Below are 18337 nucleotides of genomic sequence, written 5' to 3'. Positions count from 1 at the left end.
CTGGGTGCCTGATTAGCAGGGCTGCTGGCTTGGACATAGGGTACACAGTTGTTCCATTATTACAAGAAGGGTGGTATGGTGACGAGCATAGCTGGAAAGGCTTGCAGCTGCCTTCTCAGCCAAGGGGGGTTGTTCTTCAGTTAAAACTCTATTTCAATGGAGCATGATAATGTGCAAAAATAGAATATGTACATGTATGTGTAACCGGGTCACCATGCTGTACAGTAGGAAAAAAAAATGTACTGGGGAAATAACTATTAAAAAAAAAAGAAATTAAAAGGAATGTATATATATGTACAAGTGGGTCACTTTGCTGACAGCAGAAATAGGCACAGCATGGTAAGTCAACTACACTTTAATAAAAAAATTTTAAATTTAATATAAAAGAAGTCACTGAAAACAGTTTTATATTATTACACTATCTGGTGAGGCTGGAATTCAGGTTGGCCTGGGCTCAGTATTTCTTTTGCTCCACATGCATTAATGACAGTCACTTAGTGATAAGCAGGTGGAAGGTGGGCATGTCTAGAGAGTCCAAGGTGGCTTCACTCTCATGCTTGACAACTTGGAGGATCAGCTGAAAGCCTCTGCTTCCCCACAGAGTCTAAGAGGCTCTCCTTATGGTCTTACAAGCAGAGAAGTTGAATTTCTCACATGCTGGCTCAGGACTCCCAGAGCAAGTGCCCTGGCAGTCAAAGGAAGCTGCAGTGTCTCCTATGATGCAGCCTCGGGAGACCCAGAACATCATTTGCACTGTCTTCCACTTGATGAAACAACCACTAACGCCATCCAGATTCAAGAAAATGTGGGTTGTCCACAGAATGGGAGAAAATCTTTGCAAGTGAATCGACTGACAAGGGATTCATCTCTGAAATTTATAAACACCTTCTGCAACTCCATACCAAAAAAACAAACAACCCCATCCAAAAATGGGCAGAAGATCTAAACAGACAGTTCTCCAAAGAAGACATACAGACGGCTGAGAAACACATGAAAATATGGTCAACATCACTCATTATTAGAGAAATGAAAATCAAAACCACTAGGAGGTACCACCTGACACCAGCCAGAAGGGCCATCATCCAAAAGTCTACAAACAAGAAGTGCTGAAGAGGGCGAGGTGAAAAAGGAACACTAGTACACTGTTTGTGAGACTGTAAATTGGTGCAACCACTGTGGAAAGCAGTATGGAGATGCCTCAGAAAACTAAACATAGAACTCCCATTTGATCCAGCAATCCCACTCCTGGCCATCTATCCAAAGAAAACCGTGACTCACAAAGACACATGTACTCCAATGTTCATTGCAGCACTCTTTGCAATAGCCAAGACATGGAAACAACCTAAATGTCCATCGACAGAGGAGTGGCTCAAGAAGATGTGGTCCATAAACACAATGGAATATTACTTAACCATTAAAAGAAACAAAATACCGGCATTCTTAGCAACATGGATGGACATATAAACTATTATGCTAAATGAAGTCAGCCATACAATGAGACACCTACATCAAATGCGTTCACTGACATGTGGAATCTGAAAAAAGGACAGATGGAACTTCTTTGCAGAACAGATGCTGACTCACAGACATTGAAAAACTTATGGTCTCCAGAGCAGACAGTTTGGGGGGTGGGTGGATGTGCTTGGGTTATGGGTGGAAATCCTGTGTATGATCATTACACAACTACAGATGTGATAAATTCATTTCAGTAATAAAGTAAAAACAAATAAATGAATAAATGTGGATTGTGGTGTGATCTAGAGGATGGAGGATTTTCCAATGAGGTGATGAAAATGCTTCTGAATTGAACATAGTGATGGTTGCATATATGTATGAACTATTTTGAACATTTTAAATGGATGAACGGTGGGCATGTGAATTTTATCAATAAAACTGTTTTTTAATTTGGATGGATTTCTGTGTTTCAAATTGAAATCTATTCAATTAGCCAAAATCAACAATAATTCCTTGAATATAGTTTAGAGTGAATAAATCTATTCAATTAGGCAAAATCCAAATAATGCTTTCTTTGGAGAAGTGAGGGGCTATTGTGAGAAACATCCATCACGATTCTGTTTTTTGTTTTTTGTTTTTTGTTGTTTTGTTTTTTGTCTTTTTGCTATTTCTTTGGGCCGCTCCCACGGCATATGGAGGTTCCCAGGCTAGGGGTCTAATCGGAGCTGTAGCTGCCAGCCTACGCCAGAGCCACAGCAACGCAGGATCCGAGCCACGTCTGCAACCTGCACCACAGCTCACGGCAACACCGGATCGTTAACCCACTGAGCAAGGGCAGGGACCGAACCCGCAACCTCATGGTTCCTAGTCGGATTCGTTAACCACTGCGCCACGACGGGAACTCCCATCACGATTCTGAAAGCCTTATTTTTGAGAGTGTCCATGAAACCTGCCATTAAGACTCCTAGAATTACTTTCATATAGCTGAAAGTGACAGTGGGCCTTAAATCTTCCCGAGATTTTGACAAAGACACTTACAGCTCCAGTGTGGGTCGGATCTTTGATTTGGAGGCCTCTCTTACCTGGAGAAGAGTTTTCTGGAAGCTATGGGGAATGAGAAATAGCCTTCTATTCAAACGGAGCAAGACATTGCTCCCTTAAATACTTTCCTAAACTTTCCTCAAGACTCAAAAAAAATCATTCTTAACTTTCCATATAGCATTTTATACACCACAGTTGAGCAGCTGCAGTATATAAAATACACTAGATGGAATTTGTATCTTCTTCCAGGAAATCTTCCCAGCAAAATCTAAGAATATACTAGGGGCCCTTTACAGTTTATCCCAGATGACAATACTGTTAAGCATTCCACAGCTACCTCACAAGTGTCTTCTCTCCCTGACCTTTCAAACTATAATTTTCCCAATATCCCACGAGCCCTCACCATCTCTATAAGAACTTTCTAGCTATCCCTAGAAGGCTCCCTAAGGCTCCTTCGGCTTCTACCCCACCCTCCAGCCCCAGAGCAACTGCCACAGGATTTGGGCCTCCGTTACAGCAAACTCTCCCTCCCAGGTGTCGCAGGGGGAGCTGGTGTTCTGTGCTGCAAACACACTGCTCCAATCCTTAGTGTTTAAAGCCTCAACCATCGGACTCTATGTTAGGATGTCGTGGTTGAGGAAGTTAGGCAAGAATTGGCTGTGAGAAGACTGCAGGGATCAGGCTTCTGCCCCTGGTGGCACCACTGGAATGGCTCATGTGTTCAGTAGGTGGCTGGCCCAGGCTGGAGGACCCAACATGATTTCATTCCCATGCCTGCTGCCAAATGAGGCAGGTGTGGGGGGAGTTGAAGGCTGGGCTTAGCAAGCACCCCCCACCCCAACCCCCACCCCCAGCATGTTCTCTCAGAGTTCTCCACGTGGTTTTCATGGGGGTAGTCAAACTTCCACGGGGCAGCCATGAGCTCCAGGAGGAAATCCTCCAGCAGACCCAGGCAGGGCCACAAAGGCTCTCGTCACTGAGATGCAACATTCCCAGATCATTATTTCCACGGTATTCCCTGTGTACGCATGCCAACGAGACCCGTCCAAACGCAAGGGGAAATCGGACGGCACCTCTTAAGACGAGACACAGCAGAGAAGTTGTCCATGTTTTCATCTCTCTCAGCATCACAAGGGAATGTTTCACGGGCGCTATGGGAGCAAGAGTTGATATTTCCTAGTTGGCCTCCCTAAGCTTAAGATGCCTGTTTCTGCCAAAGGCATACATCTAGTAGCACAGAGCAGAAATCAGGATCAGACATATACATGAGGGGCTGAACAGAAGGAGATCAGCGTGGTGCAGTGGGAAGACACGGGGCTCACCTCCCCCAGGAACGTTCTGAAAATCCATCTGCCTGTGGAGGACTTCTCACTGAAAACGAACTGGAGACTCACAGGAACGCTCGTACACTCAAGGCGGCAGAAAAAGATCCCCAGGAGTCAGGGAGGGAGGGAAGAGTCAGATCAGGACCAGTGCACCTGGGAGCTGACACAGGGGAGGAGGGGATTTCATGGGCTGGACATCCTCCTGGGGGAACGAGCTGTTGGAACACATACTGGGCACCCCAGCCCGGGTTTCTGACCCTGGGAAGATGTCTTCCCTTTGCTGGTTTGGACCACACTGAGACTTGCAGGAGAGCTGCACAAAACCTAGAATCCACTCGTGATGAGCACATGCCCTCCTGCCTACACCCGGGAACAAGGCAGAGGAAGCAGACTCTAACTGTGTGGGACTCTGACCCGGTTCCAGTGACCACCCCAGTGTGCAGCCCATGATGAATGTCCATGGCAGAGCCTCTAAATCCAGCACTGTTATACTTCAATTGATAACAAATTGAATTTAATTCAAAGTAGGATTAGATGTGAAAACAGGAACAAGAAATCCAGTGACCAACAGGGACAAAGAAAAGTACTCATTCCTAATCACTGTGGAATTGCAGATCAAAACCACACTGCGTTATCACCTCACAACTGTTAGAAGATCCATCCGGAAGAGAAGAGGTAACAATTGCTAGCAAGAATGTGGAGATGAGGAAAGCTGTGGACACCACTGGTTCAAATGGAAATTGGTATTAAAACAAAACACACTATAAAAACCATTACAGAGGTCCCTCAAAAACATCACTAGTAGAACCACATATGATCCTGCAAGTCCACCTTTGGGTATATATAAACAAAGAAAATGGCAGGAGGAATGTGAATAGATATCTACCCTTCCACAGGTATTGCAGCATCATGCCACAATGGCCAAGAGCGAAAACAAACTAGGTGATAATCAACAGATGAATAGAGCAAAGAAGAACTTGAAGTTGATCCTGAACACAATCAGTCAATAGGGAAGAACCAACTAAAATAAACGTGCTAAGGCTACACTCACAATAGAATAGCTTTTTTTTTTTTTTTTTAACTGACGATACCAACTGCGAGAAAGGACACAAAGCAAACAGAACTGAATAAAATACTGGCTGGAATGGAAAATGGTGCAGCCATTTTGAAAAACAATTTTGCCCTTTCTAGGAAACGTATGCTAACCATAACACCTAGCAATTATGACCTTAAGATTTTTGCCCAAGAGAAATAAAAAAAAAAAATCCACACAAAGGCTTGCATGGAGATATTCACAGAAGCCTTATTCACAATTGCCAAAAACTAGGAAATGCCTAAAAGTCCATTATTGAATGAACAGGTGAAGAAATGGTGGTATATTCAAGCAGTGACTATGTTGAGAATGATATAAGACAATCCAGACTTTCTACAACATATCCTCCACAATCTCCAGAACATCATTCAAAGTAACTGGCACATAAAAAAGGATATATAGAGCCCAAACTCAAGACAATAGGTTGGAAAATGGCCTGCTGCTAGTTTGAATCAGTATGTGCACAGCTCCTGTCCTGTGGCTGTCCCATGCTGAGGTATCAGGAGCAACTATCTCATAGTGAGAACTCTGGCGAAGTTCCTTTAGTATTTGTTGTAAGGCTGGTTTAGTGTTGCTGAATTCTCTCAGCTTTTGCTTGTCTGTGAAGGTTTTGATTTCTCCTTCAAACCTGAATGAAAGCCTAGCTGGGTAAAGTAATCTTGGTTGGAGGTTTTTTCCTTTCATCACGTGAAGTATATCATGCCACTCCCTTCTGGCCTGCAGAGTTTCTGATGAAAAATCTGCCAATAACCTTATCGGGGTTCCCATATATGTTACCTGCTTCTTTTCCCTAGCTGCTTTCCAGATTTTCTCTTTGTCTTTAATTTTGGTCAGTTTGATTAGTATGTGTCTCGGTGTGTTCCTCCTTGGGTTTATTTTATATGGTACTCGTTGCACTTCCTGGGGTTGGGTGAGTGGTTCCTTTCCCATGTTAGGGAAGTTTTTGGCTGTTATCTCTTGGAATATTTTTTCTGTCCCCTTCTCTCTCTCTCTTCTCCTTCTGGCACCCCTACAATATGGATGTTGGTGTGTTTCACGTTGTCCCAGAGTTCTCTGAGACTCTCTTCATTTGTTTCCAATCTTTTTTCTCTTTTCTGTTCTGCATCCATCATTTCCATTAATCTGTCCTCCTCCTCACTTATTGGTTCTTCTGCCTCCTGTATTCGGCTGTTGGCTGCTTCTAGTGGATTTTTTACTTCAGTGATTGTATTTTGCATCTCTTCTTGTTTAAGTTTTATCTCTTGTATCTCTTTGCTCAGTGTGTCCTGTAAGTTATCCATCTTTGCCTCCAGTTTATTTCCAATGTCTTGCATCATCTTCAGCATCAACAGTCTAAAGTCTTTCTCCTGGAGGCTGAGAATCTCCTCCTTGCTTAGCTGATTTTCTGGGGTTTTTCCTTTCTCCCTCATCTGAGTTACAGTTCCCTGTCTTTTCATTTTTGTACGTTTTTGGTGTGGTGACCTCTTTACAGGTAATAGAGTTGTAGCCTCTCTTACTTCTGGTGTCTGCTCCCCTGTGGCTGAAGTCAGCATGGGGGGGTTGCTGAAGGCTTCCTGGTGGGAGGGGCTGATGCCTGCCCACTGGTAGGTAGAGCTGATTCCTGTCCCTCTGGTGGGTGGGGCTTAGTCTCTGGATGGGATTAGAGGCAGCTGTGCGCCTGGGGGGTCTTAAGTAGGCTATTTACTGAGGGGCATGCCTGTGATTCCAGTGGGTTGTTGTTTGCCCTGGGGCTTCTCAGCACTGACTGATGGATGGGGCCAGATGTTCCCAAAATGGCCCCCTCCAGAGAAAGGCATGCTGCTGAATGTTCCCCAGAGCTTTGCTTCCAATGTCCTTCCCTCACAACAAGCCACATTCACCCCTGTTTTCCCAGGATGTCCTCCAAGAACTGCAGTCAGGTTCGACCCAGATGCCTAGGGAGACTTTGCTTTGTCCTGGGACCCAGCGCATGTGAAAGTCTGTGTGTGCCTTTTAAGAATGGGGTCTCCATTTCCCCCAGTCCTGTGGAGCTCCCATGCACAAGCCCCACTGGCCTTCAATGACAGATGCTCCAGGGGCTCTTTCTCCCAGTGCCAGATCCCCACACGTGAGAGTTTAATGTGGGGCTCAGAACTCTCACTCCTATAGGTGGGTCTCTGTGAACCAGTTAGTCCCAGTCTGTGGGGCTTCCCACCTGGGAGGTATGGGGGTGTTTACATCACAAAATCGCCCCTCCTACCTCTTCATGTGGCCTCCTCTTTGTCTTCTGGAGTAGGATATCTTTTTTAAGATTTCCGGTCCATTCAGGTGCAGACTGCTCAGCCTTTAGTTGTGAATTTTGTTGTTTGTAGGAGAGAAGTTGAGCTCCAGTCCTACTATTCTGCAGTCTTAATCCCCTGCACTCAAGGAAGCCCTTGATTCCCCAGATTTTCCAGTTTTAAAAAGAAGCCAAACAACAACAGACCCAGAATTGCAAAAGCAATCATGAGAAACAAAGACCAAGCAAGGGGCATAACTCTCCCAGACTTCAAGAAATACTGCAAAGCCACAGTCATCAAAACAGTGTGGGACTGGTACCAAAACAGACAGACAGACCAATGGAACAGAATAGAGGACCCGGAAATAAACCCTGACACCTGTGGTCCATTAGTCTTTGACAGGGAGGCAAGAACATAAAATGGGAAAGAGAGAGTCTATTCAGCAAGCATTGCTGGGAAACCTGGACAGCTGCATGCAAAGCAAAGAAACTAGAACACACCCTCACACCATGCACAAAAATAAACTCAAAATTGCCAAAAGACTTAAATATATGACAGGACACCATCAAACTCCTAGAAGAGAACATAGGCAAAAAACTCTCTGACATCAACATCATGAATATTTTCTCAGGTCAGTCTCCCAAAGCAATAGAAATTAGAGCAAAAATAAACCCATGGGACCTCATCAAACTGAAAAGCTTTGGCACAGCAAAGGAAACCCAAAAGAAAACAAAAAGACAACTTTCAGAATGGGAGAAAATAGTTTCAAAAGATGCAATGGACAAGGGCTTAATCTTTAGAATGTAGAAGCAACTTATGCAACCCAACAGCAACAAAGCCAATAACCAATGGAAGAATGGGCAATAGACCTGAATAGACTGTTCTCCAAGGAAGATATACAGATGGCCAGCAAACACATGAAAACACGCGCAACATCGCTGATTCTAAGAGGAATGCAAATCAAAACTACCACAAGATACCACCTCACACCAGTCAGAATGGCCATCATCAATAAGTCCACAAATAACAAGTGCTGGAGGGGCTGTGGAGAAAAGGGCACCCTCCTGCACTGTTGGTGGGAATGTAAACTGGTACAGCCACTATGGAGAACAGTTTAGAGATACCTTAGAAATCTATACATAGAACTTCCATATGATCCCACAATCCCACTCTTGGGCATATAGCCAGACAAAACTCTACTTAAAAGAGACACATGCACCCGCATGTTCATTGCAGCCCTATTCACAATAGCCAAGACATGGAAACAGCCCAAATGTCCATCAACAGATGATTGCATTAGGAAGATGTGGTGTATATATACACGGTGGAATACTACTCAGCCATAAAAAGGAATGACATAATGCCATTTGCAGAAACATGGATGAAACTAGAGACTCTCATACTGAGTGAAATGAGTCAGAAAGACAAAGACAAATACCATATGATATCACTTATGAATGGAATCTGATATACAGCACAAATGAACATCTCCACACAAAAGAAAATCATGGACTTGAAGAATAGACTTGTGGCTGCCCGAAGGGACAGGGAGGGAGTGGGAGGGTCAGGAGCTTGGGGTTATCAGATACAACTTGGAATAGATTTACAAGGAGATCCTGCTGAGTAGCATTGAGAACTATGTTTAGATACTCATAATGCAACAGAACAAAGGGTGGGAAAAACATATATACATGTAAGAGTAACTTGATCCCCATGCTGTACAGCAGGGAAATAAATAAATAAATAAATAATGAAGCCACTGATCTGTGCCTGGACTGCTTCAGAGGGCTTTCTGTCTCATAGTGAGAACTCTGGTCTGAAGTACCAGGGGCAAGGACTCTGCACCTGGCACCCTATAAACATGTGAAATTAGATGAAGCACAAAGGAAAAAGTTAAAGAAAAACAAAAACAAAACAAAAAGGTATTCTACACTAAGCCACTAGCAGTTCACCAATTACACTTTGGGGTATCCTACCCAAGCACTGGGTCCCACAAAAATTTCCAGTGCTTCCAGCTTTGGAAAGGGGTAGCAGAGAAGACGGCAGAGTAGAAGGACTTGAGCTCCCTTCCTCTCACATAAACACAAAATCACAACTAACTGTTGAGTAAGAATTGATACAAATGAATGGAGCCCATTGAGCTAATACAGTGGAAACCAACCTCACAAAACGGCTGGAGACAAAAGTATAAACTTCCATCTCAGGAAGCTTGAAAAGGAACAAAAACTACATAAGAAACAAGGTAAATAAAAAACAGAAAGATACAGGAAATATGTCCCATAAAGAAAGAAATCTGTAGTTTCATTGAAAAGTTTAATCAAAGTAAAAAGCCAGTAGGAGTAAGAATCAATAAAAAGGTAATAATATTAATTATACACATAAGATGCACAAAGAGGTGAATAACGATACACTCTGTAGGTATTAAGATGGTTAAAAACAGCACAATTTTATATCAATAAACTAGGTAAATATGGAGAAGGAAGTAGTTTCCAGAAGAACATAAACTTGTTGAAGCTGAAAAATATCCCCCTCATTCTTCAGGCTGGGAAAGGGAACATAGAGTAACTGAGAATCAAAGTTACTAGAAAACGTTATTTCTTCCGCATTTGTGCAACGACAATAAACATATGCCATAATGACCTCATTTTTCAGTAATTCTGTTTTTTATCAACCATGCACCCAAGCCTGAAAGGCTGTTTCAACCTACGACAGGAAATACTCATTTGCTAAACGGTCACCATTTCAGGACAGTGTTCAGGCTCAGAGTAATCTCTGCCACTAATCTCCCCACTCAAACAGCAACCAGTCCACAACCAAACCCTACAATCTCCATCCCCTACACAGTATCCTTCAATAAGAATCTAAATATCTCAAAAAGCATGCACCTGGGAGTTCCCTCTGCAGCTCAGCAGGTTAGGAATGTGACTGCAGTGGAGAGGGCTGCTGTGAGGCACAGGCTTCATCCCAAGCCTGGTTTAGTTGATTAAAGATCTGGCAGCAGCTGTAGCAAAAATTTGCAATACTTTGGTTATGGCAAAAAAAGAAAAGACACTCTCTCCATGTCCCTGATCTATCTCTGTTTGTAGTTAGGATCATTTGTGCCTTATTTTAGATTCCACATATAAGCCATATCATATGGTATTTGTCTTTCTCTTTCTGACATACTTCACTTTGTATGACAATCTCTAGTTCCCACTATGCTGCTGCACCTGGCATTCTTCTGTCCTTTTTATAGCTGAGTAGTATTCCTTTGAATATATGTATAACATCTTCCTAATCCATTCCCCTGTCGAAGGACATCAAGGCGGTTTCCATGACCGTGACCATGGTGAGCAGACTTGTGGTTGCCAAGGAAGAGCAGGTAGGGACTGGGATGGATGGAGAGTCTGGGGTTGGTGGATGAAAAGGGTGACATTTGGAATGGATGGGCAAGGGGGTCCTACCGTTCAGCACAGGGAACTGGCTATGACTGGGTCAATTTGCTGTACAACAGAAATTGAAGAAAATGTGCAAATCAACTGTAAGTTAATTTTTTAATTTTAGAAATTTTTTAAAAGGTATGTACCTACTCTCCATTCCTGAGAGTCACAAGATGATTTTTGGAGAGCCCTCTCTCACTACACTGACCCAATAACCTTGGTTTGTCAGACTATAGGTAGGTTTCTGGTGGTCTGTGGCTGTTTCAGCTTTAACACTGAGGTTTTATAGACATACAGTTAAGTTGTGAGTCAAAGATTAATCTCAGGGAGATTTAGGATAACAAACATCATAACTGAGGGTTTCCTAAGTCGACTCGAAAAATAAACATTATTGGAGTCAAGACAGTAAAGGAAACTAGAGGTTAAATTGTCCGTGGAGATACTCAAATGGTTAGAAGTTGTCCTTGCTGGTGACAAAGGTAGAGATGGAGAGACGATGTGGGATGCAGGAGCACAAGTCCTCAGGGCATGAGGAATAGCAGGGAGCTCAATGGGGCAGACAGCAGGGCCGTAGCTGGAATGTCATGAACATCAAAAGTGAAGGATTGGGGACTGAGGAGGAAATAGAATATTTTGCAGAAGGTGACAGGGCTCCTTCCAACTCGGATGAATGCGTCTGGTGAGTGTTGATCAGAGACGACACATCCAGGCACTTTCTCCTATTTGTCTCATGTTTGAAACACATCACTAAGAGTTCCTTCCAGTTTCTGTCTTTACTGCATACCAGACTGATGACAAACACTTTAAGAACCAGCACCCGTCCTTGGGACACCCTTTGAGTGACAGGGGACTGGCTTCGTGTCTGCTTCCTGGCTCCTTTTACTCCATGGCTTTCCCCACTACCTGATGTCCTCAGTGAAAGGAACTCTTTTGTTTACACAGGTAAAATCAGAGCACAGATAACACTGACGTTGGTCCCAAACTCCAGACAACTTTCTAGTCCAAGAACTCTTTCTCCAAGTCTCTGGACAAAGTGTCCCTAAGGATCTTTGCAAATACACCTTTTGTTAGAAACTGGACCGTCCACTGAAGCCACTTTAATGAGCCACGAGTCTACAAGCCATTTCTGTGGAACAAACTCAGGAATCCTCTTCTCACAGGGGAAGCAACAAAAGCCCAGGGGACTTGCCCTGTTCTATGAGAGCCTTCCTTCCCTCCCACCACACACACAGACACCCACCCTCGCCCTGGCTGAAGGTCTGTAATTGGGCTCCTGGAGGAAGGGCGACAGTCAGCATTTCACACTCCCAGAGGTTCAGTGCACAGCTACTTGTAAACATAGTGGGAAACATCTCTCTATTAAGAGCTCTTCAGAATCCACATCAGCAGCTCTGGCTCTGAAAGGTGAGTCCAGTAGTCATGGGTCTTTTTTAAATAATTTCAAATTTGATGGCTTCATTGAGAAATTAAAAGGAAACCAAACTCTCTCAACAACTTTCGTTCTTGACCCCTGTGGAACTGTGGCCTCAGCAAGGTTTGTACCACAGAAAGGTCCTTCTGGGCCCTGAAACCAGGCTGCCCAAGTGACCCCAGAGAAGGTGGACAGTCTGCAGCAGCCACAATCACAGCGAAACTTGTGTAGCCACAGCCGTGAACAGGAAATCAGAAAGCAATGCCCTGGTGTTCAGTTTGGATGAGGCACAGAGCTCCGTGTCCCCTGTTGTCATCAAAAGGGACCCACCCCCTGAAGGAAAGGCTGGGGGAGAGTTAGAACCCCTGTGCCAGGTGGGGAGGCAGGATGGGATGTCGTGATGCAATGTGCTAGAAAGAACCAGGGTAACCAGTGGAGAGGAAGGGGGAAGGGAGGGACCAGAAGCAGGTGTCATATTGTGCACTGACCATGAACACCAGACCCCAGAACTGAGACGGCATCAGACACGGTACTCCCTGGCGTCTTTTGGATACTTGAAAAAGTTCCTGGCATGTATTGAAAGAAAAATTCTATTATGCATCTCAAAAAATTTCCAACAATTGAAAATCTTTCAGCAATTCATTTCCAATAAAGATAATAAAAATTTTCTTAGCTCTGATGTGTATGAGCAGACACCTCTGAGTACTTTACAAATATGATTTCGTTCAACCTCACAACAAAGATGCATTATAGGGACAATTATTCCCATTTTACAAATGGAAAGACATGGGAATGAGAGAGATTGAAGGGTCAGGCGCAATTGAAAACACTGGCCACTGGGATGCCCGTGATATGCATCTTCTCTCTCCAGCCTCCATGATGCTATCAGCATAGACAGAAGCCCAGAGTGAAGGCACGGTTGGCCCCGCTGAACTCTGCTTGGGTCAGAAGGCAAAGAGCACACATGCTGCCCAGTGCTTGGCCCCATTCCTCAGACCTGAGCCTGTTCAGACGCTGACAAGGAGAATGGTGTGGGATCTGAAAAGCAGGTCACAGGTGGAATGGCCAAAGGATCCATGGGGGCTTACTTTTGGAAAAGGGAAGGCAGTAGGTGTGTGCTGGCTCTATTCAGATATTTCAGTGTTTTGATGTAGAAAGGAGATGATTTGTGCCATTGAAGTCATGGGGGATGAAGTGCTATGACTAAATAGAAATTTGTCATGATAGAGCTAACACCCTTGGTAGTACGTTAGCCTGTCACTAGAGTAATTTAAGTGGCATTCATGAAGATTAATCAAACGGATATGACACATTCTTTTTTTTTTTTTTTGGTTTCTTAAGGCCACAGCAATGCTCAATCCACACCACGTTTGAGATCTATGCTGCAGTGCATGGCAATGCCTGATCCCTTAACCAACTGGGCGAGGACAGGCATCAAATCTGCATCCTCATGGATACCAGTTGTGTTTGTTAACCGCTGAGCTATGATGGGAACACTGAGAGATGCTGAAGCTCCATGAATAACATAGTAAGTATCTCAGCATATATTCCACCCAGCATTTCAGTTATCAAGGCTATTAAGAAAGTGGGAAATATTTTAGATACTTTTTAGTGAAACTGTAAATGACTAAAAGTAATATATACAGAAATTTAAAATGTAAATACTATTTGTATATGCCCCAAAATTAAAATGAATAAAAATGATTGTTACTGTTAAAAATTTATGCTGAATCTTTCCTTAGGTGTTAATACTACATAAAAAGTTCTGTTTCAATGTGTTCAAATAGGATTTATAAATCTGTAGGAATTGATTATAAATTTATAAATCTGTAGGAATTGATAGCTAGCAGAAGTTAATGGAAAGGACAAACAAAAGTGCGTAAGCGAAAAATTTCAGATCACTAAAATTAATCTCTTTTTTATTTTAAAATATTTGCAAGTCTGTAACATTATGTCTATAATTCTGTTTCTCATTCTGATAAATAATTTCTTTATAATGCCTACTGAATTTTTAGTATACCCTGAAACTGTTGCTTTGGACTGCAGTAATTACTCTGGGTAGTCCCTTATAATTTATCACATACTCTGACTTATCATATACTCTAATTTATCATATACTCTGTTTGAAAACACAGGAACATTGCCTCTGTCACACAAAATGGCAAAAACTAGAAGCAGTGCTAATCTCTTTAGTGAAACTGTAACCAAGAACTCACCAAAACCGTGAACATGGGGCACAATGGTTGTGTATTTTCACCATGACAACTCATGGGGATTCAGTCACATTAGAGCATGGAACACAATTCTTAAAATACCTAGCAAAGGGATTATTTTTAAAATATACCACGGAGTTCCCCTGGTGGTGCAGTGGGGGGCTAAGAATCTGGCAGCAGTGGCTTGGGTGGCAGTGGAGGTCCAGGTTTGACCCCCAGCCTGGGGCAGTCAGTTAAAAAATCTGGTGGTGCTGCTGCTGTAGCCTAGGTCACAGCTGTGGCTCAGATTCAGTCCCTGGCCTGGGAACCTCCATTTGCCATGGGTGCAGTCATTAAAAAAAGTCATATTTTTGGAATATTCTTCTCCATATCCCTTATCCTTTTTGTGGGATTAATCATTCTGATTAGCAAAAAGTTGTGAACAGTTGCATGCCCAAAATTAGTGGGTGATTAACATCCAGGGACTCAATGCATTATCACGAAGATCTCAGAAACTGTGTTTGTGGGGAATCGTGTGATAAATTTCTTATTGAAATGTAAAGAAAAATGGCTATATTAAAATATAACCTGTAATGTTACAAAAGCTCAAATAAAATAGATAAAAGGGGAAACTTCAAAATATAAATGACAAACTTCTAATACTTGACTCATGTGTCTAATAGTTGACTATTGAGAGGAATATTTTGAATTTTCAGCCATATTTACTTACACGAATATACAATTTTTCCTTCCAAACAACCTAAGCCATTAATTTACTTATCCTGCAATTATGCAATTTCCATACACTAATGAAAAGTTCACCGTCTTTCTCCTCTGAAAGACCTGGATTCTCTGGACAGGGAAGCTAAATTGTTTTCATTTTGTGTTCCCCACTGCATCCTTATCACACTAATCAGAAACAAATTGACCTCATAAGCCCTCTCAGCATATTTTATATCCAAACACAGGTTATGTCTTACACAGGGACAGAACACACACTGACTGAGGAGAGTGTTTATAAATTGGGGACAGTGTACTACTGTTAACAACCAAAAAACACACAAAATGAAACACAACCTAGTGCAAAGAATGGGAATCTAGGCATCTTCAAGGCACGATGTCAAGCCATGGGAAAGTGTTCTGCTTAACCCTCGGAAGTCAGAGAAGACTTTGGAGAGAGAGGACCTTGAACAAGGAGTGGAGGTCACCCAGAGTACTGAGAGGATGAGAGCTCTTCGAGGGGGAGAAAAAGCAGCAAAGGCAAAAGAGCAGAGTGCATGGGGGAACTTGTGTGCGTGGGGGCACTGTAAAGAGCTCAGGAAGGTTGGATCAGTGCAGGGGTAGGATGGGACCATCCCAAGGGACAAGCAACATGTCACAGGCAGGAGGGACCTCAGAATGTGTGCACTGTGCTGCACTCAACAGGTCAGGGTGCATCCTGGAGGCTGGAGGAAGTGCTGAAAGATGAAAAGAACCTCTTTGGTATCACTTGCTCTTTCCTATAGCAATGGACCACTTTGGGAGATAGACGGTGAATTTTAAGGGCATGAGAAAAATGCAGGGGAAGAGATCATTTAAGCAGAATAATGACCAGGGCCACAAGTAAAGTAAGGATATCAGAATGGAAGTGCGATGAGCACATAAAATAGGGAGGTAACTGTAGGTAAGATCAATAGGGTTTTATGAGATGTAGCTCATGAGAGGAAGAAGGCTAGGATCGCTCTCGGGTTTCAGACATGAGCGACTGGGTAGATTGTGCTGTCATTCCACAGATACAGAATATAGGCGGAGTGGTCCAAGGAAAGGATGGTTTGGTGCTGGAGGTATTTGTGGCATTTGCACCTGGAGACTTCCAAGAGAAAAGGGAAGCAATAGATCTAGACCTGCGGAGACAGATTTGCCTAGAAGGCAAGGTTGCAGAGGTGTTTTAAAAGAGATATTATACAAGGAATACAATGAAGCAGAGATCAAGAAAAGTAAGGTGGAATCATTCTTCTTTTATGCAAAGAGGAAAGAGGGAAAAATCATCTAGAGCACCATTTTTAGAAGCTGGAGAGAGGACGAAATTACTGTCAATGAGTATAAGGAATGACCAAGGACAACTGGAAATGTACAGAATGACACTATTTTTAACAAAGGAATATTCCCATTTCCCTCAACAGGAACAACCCACAGGAGAGATGGAGGCTGGAAACCACAGCAGTGTGACAGAGTTCATCCTTTTGGGGCTCACGGAGGATCCTGTGCTTGGTGTCATCTGCTTTGTGATATTTCTAGGCATCTATGTTGTCACCTTAGTAGGCAATGTCAGCATAATTCTTTTAATAAAAAGCTGTCCCCAGCTTCACACCCCCATGTACCTCTTCCTTGGCCATTTGGCTTCTGTAGACAGTGGATTTTCCACATCAGTCACACCAGTGATGCTTAGAGGACTCCTTAGACATGGAGTGGCCATCACAACCGCTGGCTGTGAAGCCCAGCTCTTTTCTGTGGTTTTCTTTGGGACAACTGATGGCTTCCTGCTGGCCACCATGGCATATGATCGCTATGTGGCCATCTGCATGCCCCTGCTCTATTCTACCCACATGTCCCCAAGAGTCTGTGTCCTCTTACTGGGGCTTCCTATCTGGGTGGGTGTGTGAATGCTTCATTATTTACTAGTTGCTTGTTGAGTCTGTCCTTCTGTGGACCAAATCAGATAGACCACTTTTTCTGTGATTTCACCTCTTTGCTGAAACTTACTTGCTCAGAAGCCTCTATTCTACAAATTATCGTTTCTATCTCCTCTGGGTCCATCATCATGGTCACAGGGTTTGTCATACTTCTCTCTTACATCCGCATCCTCTTCACCATCCTGAAGATGCCCTCCACTGAAGGAAGACACAAGGCCTTCTCCACCTGCACCTCCCATCTCACAGCCGTTATGCTCTACTATGGAAGTCTTACCTTCATTTACGTGATGCCCAAGTCCAGCTACTCCACTGACCAGAACAAGGTGGTCTCTGTGTTCTACAGTGTGGTGATCCCCATGCTGAACCCCCTCATCTACAGCCTCCGGAACAGAGATGTAAAGGAGGCCCTGAGGAAGACCACTCTCAGAGTATCTCAGTAGGACTCATTCTTAGCCTTTCAAGTGACCTGTAAACTGTTCTTCTTTTTTGCTTCATTCTACCAGTATCACACTACTGTGGGCTACCAAATGCTGTGGGCTGAGTCCTTAAAGTGAAATCACACTTCTAACCCTCTCGCTCATACTCCTGTAAACCGTTTGGGACACATGTTAAAAACAGAAATAATGATAGCAATAATTGTCACCATCGTGTATCAACACCTGTGGGTGCCTAGGACTTTTTCTTTCATTTCTTTAGCAAACAATAGTGTGTAGCCAACCCTGCTCTAAGCACATTGGGATAGGAACTGGTTGCTTTCTCCCAAAATCCGAAGTAGACGTACTGCCACTTCTCTTTTGCTCCTGAATCACCTGGGGGCACACAGACATGTAGATATCCAAAATCAGGCAGCTAGGAAGCTGGCGGACCAAGGTCTGAATCCAGAAGTCTGGGTCCAAACCACAAGGCCTCTTCATTTAGTTTTCACAGCAACCTCACGATGCTGGTATTATTAATTCACCTCCATTCACAGATGAGATTACTGAGAGAGTCTTGGAGAGCCAATAGTCTGTCTGGAGGCTGATGGACTCAAGTCCTCTGATTCCCTGCTCTTGCTCTACACTATAAGACTTGGTCAGGCCAATGACTTCAGCCCCGTTACTGATCTAGTGGATGTGACCAGGAGAAGCAAGCCTAAACTGTCCCTGTGGCTTCGTCTTTGGAACAAACTCTTCCCCCAACAAGGTCGAGGATGTCAAGAGCCCAAAACAAGGGTGAGAATGGGAAAACTGGATTGATTCCCATCCATAGGAAATCAGGTCTGGACACCACAATCATATGAATTGCCTGAAATCATATCCAAATTTAAGCACATGTTGAAAGTAAACTCCTTTTTGGTGTAATTGCAACTTCCTTATTTGTAGAGATTAAAAAGTGGATCTTTTCATTCTAAGCATTGTAATTAATGTTTTAACTACAACCAGAGTTCCGGAAGCTAGACTTATTAAGAAATCAGTACCCATACAAAAACTAGAACCATTGTCAAAGGTTGTAC

General features: G+C 43.3%; 2 pseudogenes; one reads left to right on the top strand and one right to left on the bottom strand.

Annotated features, from left to right (window-relative positions):
• LOC110255358 overlaps positions 1-18337 on the bottom strand; it is a 218355-nt pseudogene that overhangs the window by 80459 nt on the left and 119559 nt on the right.
• On the top strand, positions 16354-17505 carry LOC110255356 (annotated as a pseudogene).

Source organism: Sus scrofa, chromosome 9 (genome assembly GCF_000003025.6).
Source record: "Sus scrofa isolate TJ Tabasco breed Duroc chromosome 9, Sscrofa11.1, whole genome shotgun sequence".
NCBI classification, from domain to species: domain Eukaryota; kingdom Metazoa; phylum Chordata; class Mammalia; order Artiodactyla; family Suidae; genus Sus; species Sus scrofa.
The sequence above is the reverse complement of the archived record's forward strand: the minus strand, read 5'-3'. Positions and strand labels throughout refer to the sequence as shown.